This window comes from Ascaphus truei, chromosome 15 (assembly GCF_040206685.1).
Source record: "Ascaphus truei isolate aAscTru1 chromosome 15, aAscTru1.hap1, whole genome shotgun sequence".
Classification (NCBI taxonomy): Eukaryota; Metazoa; Chordata; class Amphibia; order Anura; family Ascaphidae; genus Ascaphus; species Ascaphus truei.
In genome coordinates this window covers 1,085,803-1,099,089 of record NC_134497.1, presented here as the reverse complement: position 1 = coordinate 1,099,089, position 13,287 = coordinate 1,085,803, and positions in this window count along the sequence as shown.

The window sequence follows — 13,287 nt, the reverse complement described above, 5'->3', positions numbered from 1 at the left end:
AGATAGATAGATAGAGGGAGGGAGGGAGGGAGGGAGGGATAGATGGATAGATAGATAGATACAGTAGATAGATAGATACAGTAGATAGATACGGTAGATAGATAGATAGATAGATAGATAGATAGATAGATAGATAGATAGATAGATAGATAGATAGATAGATAGATAGATAGACAGACAGACAGACAGACAGAGACACAGACATTTTATATGTAAATGAGCTGCAATGTTATTACTGGTTTCCTGTGTTCACACGCAGTGACGGATGGGTCGGGAATGGGCCGGGGATGGGCCGGGAATGGGCGGGGGATGGGGCGGGAATAGGCCGGGGATGGGCCGGGAATGGGCGGGGGATGGGCGGGGATGGGCCGTGGATGGGTCGGAATGGGCTGGGAATGGGCCGGGGTTGGGTCGGGAATGGGCCGGGAATGGGCGGGGGATGGGATGGGGATGGGCCAGGGATGGGTCGGGAATGGGCTGGGAATGGGCGGGGGATGGGATGGGGATGGGCCGGGGATGGGATGGGGATGGGCCGGGGATGGGTCGGGAATGGGCTGGGAATGGGCGGGGGATGGGATGGGGATGGGCCGGGGATGGGTCGGGAATGGGCTGGGAATGGGTGGGGGATGGGATGGGGATGGGCCGGGGATGGGATGGGGATGGGCCGGGGATGGGATGGGGATGGGCCGGGGATGGGTCGGGAATGGGCTGGGAATAGGCCGGGGATGGGCCGGGGATGGGTCGGGGATGGGCCGGGGATGGGCCGGGGATGCTCTGTATTTCCAGAACCTCGCTTTGCTTTGTGTGTCTCCTCGAGGCTGGTTACAGTTTAGGGCAATCTCCAACAAGGGAGGAAGGTATTAGGGTTATTCAGCATACTGCACTGGTGCCGATCGGGGCACTATTAGGGTTATTCAGCATACTGCACTGGTGCCGATCGGGGCACTATTAGGGTTATTCAGCATACTGCACTGGTGCCGATCGGGGCACTATTAGGGTTATTCAGCATACTGCACTGGTGCCGATCGGGGCACTATTACGCTAAAACTATTATTGAAGCCAATAGAAGTTTTTGTGAGATAGTGCCCATGATCTGCGTTATCGTGAGAGAAAGACTACTTTACTAGAGTACTAAATTACTTTTATACCTCCCTAAATACTCCTTCCCTCCCTACCTGTCTCTCCCTATCTCCCTTTCCCTCCTTCCCTCCCTCCCTTTCCCTCCTTCCCTTTCCCTCCTTCCCTCTCTCTTTCCCTCTCTCCCTTTCTCTTTCCCTCCCTCCCTCCTTCTCTCTCCCCCTCCCTCTCTCTCCCCCTCCCTCTCTCTCCCCCCCTCCCCTCTTTCTCTCCCCTCCCTCTCTCCCCCTTCCCCCTCCCTCTCCACCTCTCTCTCCCTCTCCCCCCCTCTCTCCCCTCCCTCTCTCCCTACTTCTCCCTCCCCCTGCCTCCCTCCCTCCCTCCCTCTTTCCCTTCCTCCCTCTCTCTTTCCCTCCCTTTCTCTTTCCCTCCCTTTCTCTTTCCCTCCCTCCCTTTCTTTTTCCCTCCCTCCCTTTCCCTCCCCCCTCTCTCTCCCCCTTCCTCTCTCTCCCCCTCCCTCCCTCTCTCTCCCCCTCCCTCTCTCTCCCCCCTCCCCTCTTTCTCTCCCCTCCCTCTCTCCCCCTTCCCCTCTCTCTCCCCCTCCCTCTCTCTCCCCTCCCTCTCTCCCCTCCCTCCCTTTCCCTCCCCACCCCTCTCTCTCCCCCCTCCCCTCTTTCTCTCCCCTCCCTCTCTCCCCCTTCCCCTCTCTCTCCCCCTCCCTCTCTCTCCCCTCCCTCTCTCCCCTCCCTCCCTTTCCCTCCCCACCCTCCCTTTCTCTACCCCCCCTCTCCCTCTCTCCCTCCCCCCCCTCTCTCTCCCCCCTCCCCTCTCTTTCTCTCCCCTCCCTCTCTCCCCCCGCCCCTCTCTCTCCCCCTCCCTCCATCTCTCTGCCTCCGTTGGCGTTACGGGAGCCATGTTATTTGAAGCTAATGCGAGACTGGGAGACGGTATCCATATGTACAATACGCGCGTGATGTGTGGGCAGCCTGAGTCCTTTACGCTTTAGATCACGATTTCTAAATAATGGAGATTTCTGACCATGGCGGTGGTCATGGTTACCATTGATATCTGGACAAGGGACATTCATTTGTAGTTTTTAATGGTCATGTACAGGATCTCTGAATATGTATCATGTCCAGTGCACTGTCGGTCAATGCATCTTGTTGACGGTCCAATAATAGGAACCGTGACCTGTAAAGAATCAGTTTTTAATCACCAAGAAGTGCTCTCAGGTGCCTTTCATACAGCGCATACGTAAGAGCTCATCAGGACGGGAGCATGTGCAGGGCAGAGCTGAGAGGACAGATCCAAGCAAGGTAAACAACCTTCAATCAGTGTGCGCTACCACCAGCATAGAATGTACACAGGCACCCTGTGTGCACACAATGTGCACAGCACCCTGTGTGCACACAATGTGCACAGCACCCTGTGTGCACACAATGTGCACAGCACCCTGTTTGGATAGCTCAAGTCAGTCACTCTTTCTACTTCCGCTTGTTGATAGAAACAACAAGCTTGTGTTTAACTCCTTCTGTATCAGGGAACGCTACAATGTAACTAATTTCTGTGACTTTAATAAAAGGTATCATACAAATGGCTGCCGGCGCTTTTCCGCGACTCACCCCACCACTGGAATCCCCATCGCCATCTGCTTCTAAGGTAAGTTTTATTACTGTTTAGGGTAAGGGGTTAATTTAAGGGGTTTTCATTGTTAGGGTAATAGAATAATTTAAGGGGGTTTAGGGTAAGGGGTTCGTGTAAGGGGTTTAGACACTTACCTGAGCGGCGAAGTGGCCAGTGGTAGAAGCTTCCGGCGGCAGGCTGAGTCATGACGAAGCGTCGACCACCATTTGGTCGCAATGAAATGTCCGCGTCCATATGTCCTAGACCGTCATACTACCTATTTTTTCCTTCTTTTTTTTTTAACAATAATAAGGGACGAATACGGTATAATTTTTCTCTGAGAGCAGGGTGTATTCTCAGGATACTCAAACTTCACAGGGCATTGATCACTGAGAGAATAGTCCAGAATAACACGTTAGTGTATGAGGTAAAATTATCCTACGCATTTCGTGGTGACGGCTCAAGCCACTTCATCAGGGAACGTGAAGATGAAGTGGCTTGAGATATCGACACATTATTTTGAAAGTGAAAGTAAAGGGAAATGAAGTGAAAATGCCCATTGACTTGGTAACGTTACATGACCTTCTTATAGGCCTACAAAATCCGCCAAACAAATCAATGATTATTAATAACTCCCACCCAGCGCTTGAAATCCGGTTTTTATTTTGGCGGGTGATGAGAACATTCGTGGTGACTCGCCAACTGTGACAGAGGTGCGAATCGCCGGCAAAACTGCGAATGGACGGTGGAAACATCCAATTTGTGAGAATCTTCTATCCCTTTAAAGAGGCAATCCAAGCAGCTTAAAAAACAATTAGAAATATATATATGTTTGTTTTAATATATGCAGTCTTTGATTACCTTTATTAAAAACTAATTACCTAAGCTGTCAATCGATCAACAAAGATTTTTGCGTTTTGAGCCTTAGAGTTTCTATGGATCTTTGAATCAGTGTAACTCAGCAGCTACAATGTATATTCTTATATTACTCGGGTAACATTATCTGTTGTTACAGTTTGCAGCTCAAACTGCTGGGAATATTGGCAACAAATGATCACAAACAGGAAAGTGTTGCAAAGATCTTGCACTGCTGGGGAGGTGACTAATGCCCGCTATAGAAATCAAAGGATGCTCAGTATATTAAACTCATTAGCAATGGCATTAAGAGATGAATTTAAAAAAAAAAACGTAGCCAGTATTATCTAATACCACAGAACTGATTTATTTAAAAAAAAAAATGTAGGATATTGCTTGAATTGCTACTTTAAAGTTCCTTGAATTGGTCTCGCAGAGAATGCAAATGCCTCTGGGAAAGTTTTGTGCGTTGCATCGCGATCTCTTGGCGTTTCAGGCCCTTGAGGCAGTGAAGCGGTTAACCATTCCATTAGGAGGCACGTGTGGGGACCGGGGAAATAGAACATTATTCCTTGTCCTGCGTCCCCCAGCTGCTGGTACTTGAGCTGCATCGTCAATAACAAACACTTTCTGATGAGGAGACCACCGGTTTGTTTTTGCTCAGTGTTTCTCGGGGAACAGAACGCATCATCCGTGTTTTCTTCTTACAGGAGAACATACTTAGTGAAAACACGTGTCCCCAGGATGGAGATAAAATACCCACCCCACAGTACCTCTGCACAGGCTGTTTGTACCTTGTACCAGTGGTGGCCTACTCCTCAAGACACCCCCCACCCCCCAACAGGTCACGTTTTAAGGCCATCCCTGCTTCAGCACATGTGGCCCAAACAGTGGCTCAGTCTTCAACTGCACCACCTGTGCTGAAGCAGGGATGTCATCAAAACTTGACCTATTAGGGAGTCTTGAGGACTGGAGTTGAGCACCCCTGCCTTAAACATAATAGCGTAAGAAAGGAACAGATGGCCAGAAATATATATATTTATTTATTTGTTTTTTGCATGGAAAGGAAGCAGGGGCAGGGGGTCCCTGGGCCTGAACTGCGTTCATTTAAGTTCCATAAACACTTAGCTTGGTTCCCGAAATACATATCGCAAATCCCCTGCGCCACGCGGGCCAAGATGATGTTGTGACTTCCTATTGGCCCACGTGAAGCGGGACATTTGAAGCCGCCATTTTATGTATCTAAGGAATCAGAAGTCCCCACAACTGAAATGAATGTGGTTGGTGTGGTTGGTGTGGTTGGTGTGGTTGGAGGAGCGTGACCTCTTCACACGTGGGCTCATTGTGTCTCTGGGTCTCATGGATATTGTAAGAATATTACTATTTATTTATAATGTGCACCCCATATACCGCAGCGCAGTACAATGTCGTGAGATACCGCTGCAATGACGATATGAACAAGTCCTGCTCCAAGGAGCTTACAATCTACAAGAAGCAGCCATGTCACCCCAAGCAACACTGAACTTTATTCAGTATGCAGTGAGTAGTACAAACGTAAGCAGCGTGACCTCTTTCCTGCGCTGGAGAGGAGTTTAGTCCAGCACTGGGAAAACAGCTTGTCAGCATTGTTTAATATGGGCCGCAATTGTGCAGTGGCTCACAAAAGTAGTGGTACTGTGCCTAATGTTAATGAAAGGGTTAGAGTCCATCCAATGCATTTCAGCGCAGCACAGTGGGAAATTTGTGTAGCCCCTGATCCTGGGAGACTACTGGTCCTATAAGGGATTAAAAGCCTTAACAGGTTAACTGGGTGGGCTCACTCTGGTATTGCCCCTCCCCCGTATGTCTTGTGATGCCACTCTAGGGCAGGGGCAGCCAACTCCAGTCCTGAAGGGCCACCAACAGGTCAGGTTTTAAGCATATCCCTGCTTCAGCACAGTGGCTCAGTCAAAATGACTGAGCCATCTGTGCTGAAGCAGGCATATCCTTAAAACCGGACCTGTTGGTTTCTCTTGAGGATTGGAGTTCGTCACCCCTGCTCTAGGGGAGTATAGACAATATATATATATATATATATATATATATATATATATATATATATATATATAAAACACCACCCTATGTTCTAGAAGCAGGTTCTTCAGAGTTTTGGCTGGGGTTCTCACTGTGAGTCCTGTAAATTGGTTTGTGTGTGTATAGTGTATTAAGACGTGTCCTGTCACCATTTGTTGTATTCAGTTAGGAAACATGCCCCGATGTAAGTAAGCACCAGCAGTAAGGGGCTACAGTTGTTCACTCTATTGATAAGGATGCTGCATGCACCTAATAGGCGGTCTCGGCATAGTAACTCCGGACGATGGTTGGACAAGCCCAAGCAGAATATTCCCTGCGTATTCCTGATCGAATAGGTACGGAGGAAGTATACATAATACTGGTTTGCTATTTCAGGAGCCCGATGTGTACTGTATGCCTGGAAAGCCCATTCGAAAAGTGCTGGGGACGTCACTAACGCTAGTGATTGCCCACCTGGATTTTACTATGAGTAACTCATTAATACCTCCCCAGCATTTATTTAGTTTGCCCACGAGGTTCTCTCCAGTAACCAGCATGCCCGTGTCTGTGAAGCATTATTGACGACTGTCCAATAAAGCACCTTATTGTTTATAAAAATTCCTGGCGCCTATCCTTGTTATATTCAAGCACCCACGCCCAGCTTGCACCCACCCAGCACCCTGCACAGGCCTGAGATACTGAGCACTGCCAGTGTATATACATAGTTACACCCACGCCCAGCCTTCACCCACCCAGCATCCTGCACAGGCCTGAGATACTGAGCACAGCCAGTGTATATACATAGTTACACCCACGCCCAGCCTGCACAGGCCTGAGATACTGAGCACAGCCAGTGTATATACATAGTTACACCCACGCCCAGCCTGCACCCACCCAGCACCCTGCACAGGCCTGAGATACTGAGCCCTGCCAATGTATATACATAGTTACACCCACGCCAAGCCTGCACCCACCCAGCACCCTGCACAGGCCTGAGATACTGAGCACTGCCAGTGTATATACATAGTTACACCCACGCCCAGCCTGCACCCACCCAGCACCCTGCACAGGCCTGAGATACTGAGCACTGCCAATGTATATACATAGTTACACCCACGCCCAGCCTGCACCCACCCAGCACCCTGCACAGGCCTGAGATACTGAGCCCCTGCCAATGTATATACATAGTTACACCCACGCCCAGCCTGCACCCACCCAGCACCCTGCACAGGCCTGAGATACTGAGCACAGCCAATGTATATACGTAGTTACACCCACGCCCAGCCTGCACCAACCCAGCACCCTGCACAGGCCTGAGATACTGAGCACAGCCAATGTATATACGTAGTTACACCCACGCCCAGCCTGCACCCAGCACCCTGCACAGGCCTGAGATACTGAGCACAGCCAGTGTATATATATAGTTACACCCACACCCAGCCTGCACCCACCCAGCACCCTGCACAGGCCTGAGATACTGAGCCCTGCCAATGTATATACGTAGTTACACCCACGCCCAGCCTGCACCCACCCAGCACCCTGCCACAGGCCTGAGATACTGAGCCCTGCCAATGTATATACATAGTTACACCCACGCCCAGCCTGCACCCACCCAGCACCCTGCACAGGCCTGAGATACTGAGCACAGCCAATGTATATACGTAGTTACACCCACGCCCAGCCTGCACCCACCCAGCACCCCTGCACAGGCCTGAGATACTGAGCCTGCCAATGTATATACATAGTTACACCCACACCCAGCCTGCACCCACCCAGCACCCTGCACAGGCCTGAGATACTGAGCACAGCCAATGTATATACGTAGTTACACCCACGCCCAGCCTGCACCAACCCAGCACCCTGCACAGGCCTGAGATACTGAGCACTGCCAATGTATATACATAGTTACACCCACGCCCAGCCTGCACCCACCCAGCAGCTGCACAGGCCTGAGATACTGAGCACAGCCAATGTATATACGTAGTTACACCCACGCCCAGCTGCACCCACCCAGCACCCTGCACAGGCCTGAGAGACTGAGCCCTGCCAATGTATATACATAGTTACACCCACGCCCAGCCTGCACCAACCCAGCACCCTGCACAGCCTGAGACTGAGCACAGCCAATGTATATACATAGTTACACCCACGCCCAGCCTGCACCCACCCAGCACCCTGCACAGGCCTGAGAGACTGAGCCCTGCAATGTATATACATAGTTTACACCCACGCCCAGCCTGCACCCACCCAGTCACCCTGCACAGGCCTGAGAGACTGAGCCCTGCCAATGTATATACATAGTTACACCCACGCCCAGCCTGCACCAACCCAGCACCCTGCACAGGCCTGAGAGACTGAGCACTAGCCAATGTATATACATAGTTACACCCACGCCCAGCCTGCACCCACCCAGCACCCCTGCACAGGCCTGAGAGACTGAGCCCTGCCAATGTATATACATAGTTACACCCACGCCCAGCCTGCACCCACCCAGCACCCCTGCACAGGCCTGAGATACTGAGCCCTGCCGTGTATATAGTCAATCTGATGTGACCTCCATTAGGCCGGGTAAGGAGGGTTACATATGGAATTACCAAAACTGCACAATCTTCCAAACAGTATGTAACCCTGACAGATCCAAAATATACTGGAAAATTAGATGTTTTATGATGAACTGAAATTGCTGGTGTTTAACAAATGCTCATACATAGGGTTAATCATTTCTCGTTTTAAGCTCAGTCGTGCTCAGAGCGTGTCCTTCCGATCCTGCGTCTGCACATTGCCCGTAAAGCCAAAGGGGTTTTATTTGTGCGGGATATCGACTTTCATGGCCAGACACTTTGCCCTATGACCTTTCTCTCCACATTTGCACACACTGATTGTGCAGTTGTGTCTATAAGGGTGACACATTAACCCTTCACTGCCAGGTACTGATGGGACATAATAAAACCACCTGACCATACTGTCTTGGTGTACGTAACTCAATGTTTCTTCCTCTCCCATGTCGGCCCAAGAGTCGCCTGAAGCAAATAAAAATGTGATTTTAGGGTGTTATTTACGAACGATTGTACAATGGATTCTCAATTTAGCCTTTACAGTAACTTATTGTACATTTGCTAACATTGTTACAACGGTAACATTGCAATTGCAGGTGAGTGCTCAAAAATATCACTTAGTAGTTAGCCAGTACTTTATTTTAGCTTTAAAAAGGTTTTATAGTCCAAGAGGTTTCGTGGCTGAGTTAGATGCCAGATTTGAACCCCAACATAATTAAAGTAATAAGGTATTATCCCCATTTCATCATAACTGCTCTATAACACTCATCATCTTTGGGCTAGATTAGGGTTGCCAGACGTCCGTATATACGGGATTTCCCCATATGTAATTGTCTTATTGTCACAGAAAGGTCTGTCCGGACACATCATTGTCCCGTATGTTAGCGCCTTGACTTGAAATGCCTGAACTTAAAATGCCTGTAATGAAATCAGCCATAAAACCGTAATAGATTTCTACTTGAGCGCGGTTCCTTTCTCCGATAGATGTCGCCTTCTGCTGGTGTAGATTATTCACACAATAATCCGGGCAGGAAGCAGGCGCAGACGCCCAAATAAGCAGAAGCTGCAGGACCTTAACCCGATTCCTCCGTTTCCCCGTGACGGAGACGCTTCCGGAGGTGACGTCTTCGGACCGGCGCGAGGAAGGAGCGAGGCTGGTGTGCGCTGCCTGTGTCGGTTCCTGGACTCAGGGTGGTCTCAGTGCCTGTCTGTTTTAGTCAATTGCATATCTGCGCCATGGTCTGTTCTCTCCTTGTCTTTGAGTGGACGATCTGAGGTGTAATACTGCTCTGGAACTCGGGCCCTCATCCCATTACCTGCTTTACTGAGGTTCCAGACACCGCCATAACAGGTTTAACCTCTACACTGCCTTATTTCATCACATACCATGTGAGTGTGAGGATTTCATTATTTTCTGCCCCCACACCTTGTAGTTCTTGCTGTGTCTCACTATTATTTCCCCCTTTTTTCGTGCATATACCTGGGAGGGGTTTGCACTCCATATCCTGAGCCGTAGATTATTGACAAACTGCCATTGCACCAACAAGAACATTGTTGAGATGTGCTGTGTTCGTGGACACACCTTTTGCAAATGCTCCATACTATGACACCTATGGGAAACACTCATCCGTCTCCAATGAAATGTGCGCTTGAATCAACACTTCTCTTGCACCAATACAGTTACTAGAACCTACTGTACCTAGTGTAGGAAAACATTGTAGGATCAGTAAATATCCTTAATTGCAGCTTCCAATGAGAAAGCCAAAGAATTAACTCTTTAAAAGAAGAAGAGGCTTACTTACCTGTGCCCTTCAATCTTTTTGTGGACTGCGTAATGATGGTACAGGCATACCCCGGTTTAAGGACACTCACTTTAAGTACATTTTCGCTTTACATACATGCTCCGGTCCCATTGCGTACGTTAATGCGGGGTATGCCTGTACTGTAATCCTTGAGCTCCATTCTTAGTGAAGAATGTAGCGAATCGAGTTATCTCCTGGCGTCCTTTACAGCAGGGCGCCCGACTCCAGTCCTCAACACCCCCCAAACGGTCAGGTTTTAAGGATATCCCTGCTTCAGCACAGGTGGCTCTGTCAAAGACTGAGCCACTGATTGAGCCACCTGTGCTGAAGCAGGGACTGATTGAGCCACCTGTGTTGAATGATTGGAGTTGGGCACCGCTGCTTTACAACATCTGCAATGTGTTTAGCAAACTAGAACACGGCTAAGCAAAGCTCTGCAGATGTGCGCGGCACGCAGAACGCGAGGGCTGTGACGCCAGGGAGCTGGATTGCTTTGGAACGAGTTGCAAGGAAACAAAAGGCTGTATTTTTAACCAGCTGTTTAAGACCACACGATTTCAAGTGTGAATCAAATTGGTGCTAGTGGTTCCTCTTCCCAAAACGCGTGGGAACGCAAACAAGAAAAACAAACCTCTCTAGCTTCGACCAAATCTTTAAAGCTACAGACAGAGAAATATCCTACATGTGGTTTTTTTTTAATAAATCATTTCTGTACTATGAGAAAATACATGTAGCATTTTTTTTTAAAACAACTCTGAATGACATTTTAATGTATTATAATGTAACAAGCCTTTTTGTTTCTATAGCAACCATTTACGAAGTCACAAATCCTGAGTCAATACTCCTCTGCAGCCATTAAGTGAACCCCTGAGCCTAATCTTCGATGATCGATGACAGGAGAATGGATTGATCGTCAACATAGCTAATTACTTATCATTGAATGGATTGTATTGATGCACATATTAAAGGGAAAAAATAAAAACAGCACCTTGGACTGTTGCTTTAATGGAGCAATCCAAGCGAATGATTTTGTTCTGCTTTATTTTGGTTTACACAGGATTGAAGCAGGGGGTCACCGGAGCGGAACGCCAATAATTTCACCCCCCATACTTCCATAGATACTTACTTCCGTAGATACTTACTTCCGTAGTGGTGCCGGCATCCCTCTGAATTTTACACCAACACATGACATATTACACCGTGTCATGATTTATTTAACAAAATAAAGCCAAAATGGAGAAGCCATGTGTGAAAAACTAAGTACACCTTATGAGTCAATAGCTTGTAGAACCACATTTAGCAGCAATAACTTGAAGTAATCGTTTTCTGTATGACTTTATCTGTCTCTCACATCGTTGTGGAGGAATTTTGCCCCACTCTTCTTTACAACGTTGCTTCAGTTTATTGAGTTTTGTGGGCATTTGTTTATGCACAGCTCTCTTAAGGTCCAGCCACAGCATTTCAATCGGTTGAGGTCTGGACATTGACTGGGCCATTGCAACACCTTGATTCTTTTCTTTTTCAGTCATTCTGTTGTAGATTTGCTGGTGTTCTTGGGATCATTGTCCTGTTGCATGACCCAATTTCGGCCAAGCTTTAGCTGTCGGACAGATGGCCTCACATTTGACTCTAGAATACTTTAGTATAGAGAGGAGTTCATGGTCGACTCAATGATAGCAAGGTTCCCAGGTCCTGTGACTGCAAAACAAGCCAAAATAATCACCCCTCCACCACCGTGCTTGACAGTTGGTATGGAGGTATTTGTGCTGATACACTGTGTTTGGTTTTCGCCAAATGTGGCGCTATGCATTATGGCCAAACATCTCCACTTTGGTCTCGTCTGTCCAAAGGACATTGTTCCAGAAGTCTTGTGGTTTGTTCAGATGCAACTTTGCAAACCTAAGCCGTGCTGCTATGTTCTTTTTGGAGAGAAGAGGCTTTCTCCTGGCAATCCTTCCAAACAAACCATACTTGTTCAGTCTTTTTCTAATTGTACTGCCATGAACTTTAACATTTAACTTGCTAACTGAGGCCTGTAGTGTCTGAGATGTAACTCTTGGGTATTTTGCAATTTCTCTGAGCATTGCACGGTCTGAGCTTGGGGTGAATTTGTTGGGATGTCCACTCCTGTGTAGATTGGCAACTGTCTTGAATGTTTTCCACTTTTGAATAATCTTTCTCTCTGTAGAATGATGGACTTTAAATTGTTTAGAAATGGCCTTATAACCCTTCCCAGATTGATGGGCAGCAACTATTGCTTCTCTAAGATCATTGCTGATGTCTTTCCTCCTTGGCATTGTGTTAACACACACCTGAATGCTTCAGACCAGCAAACTGCTAAAACTTCGGCTTTTATAGAGGTGGTCACACTTGCTGATGATCAATTAATCAAGGGCATTTGATTAGCAGCACCTGTTTGCTACTTAGCATCTTAATTCCTATGGAAGCAGTAAGGGTGTACTTAGTTTTTCACACATAGCTTCTTCCATTTTGGCTTTATTTTTGTTAAATAAATCATGACACGGTGTAATATGTCATGTGTACACACACACACACACACGGTGTGTGTGTGTGTGTGTGTGTGTGTGTGTATATATATATTATATTTTATATATATATATTATATATATATATATACTAGCTGAGAGACCCGGCGTTGCCGGATGTAAATGCGTAATAGGTAGTATTATTTATAAATCGTGGAACAATAGGTGAGTGTTTGTTGGAAAGGTTGGATAATAATGTTGAAAAGAAAGATGGAATAAAATGTACAGTAATACGATGTTGTTTAAAAATGGTTTATTGTAAACACACCACAGTACAATGTATATTTTGGTGACATAACAGATGTAAAAATGTGAGGCGGGTGTGAGGCGGCAGGTGGCGCGTGGGTTGTGAATGCTGTCTGTGAGTGGGGGTCCTGCTAGGGTGTGAGGCGGCGGGTGGCGTGTGATTTGTGAGTGCTGTCTGTGAGTGGGGGTGCTGCTAGGGTGTGAGGCGGCAGGTGGCGCGTGGGTTGTGAATGCTGTCTGTGAGTGGGGTCCTACTAGGGTGTGAGGCGGCGGGTGGCGTGTGATTTGTGAGTGCTGTCTGTGAGTGGGGGTGCTGCTAGGGTGTGAGGCGGCAGGTGGCGCGTGGGTTGTGAATGCTGTCTGTTGAGTGGGGGTCCTGCTAGGGGTGAGGCGGCGGGTGGTGCGTGGGTTGTGAGTGCTGTCTGTGAGTGGGGGTCCTGCTAGGGTGTGAGGCGGCGGGTGGCGCGTGATTTGTGAGTGCTGTCTGTGAGTGGGGGTCCTGCTAGGGTGTGAGGCCGTGGGTCAGTGATG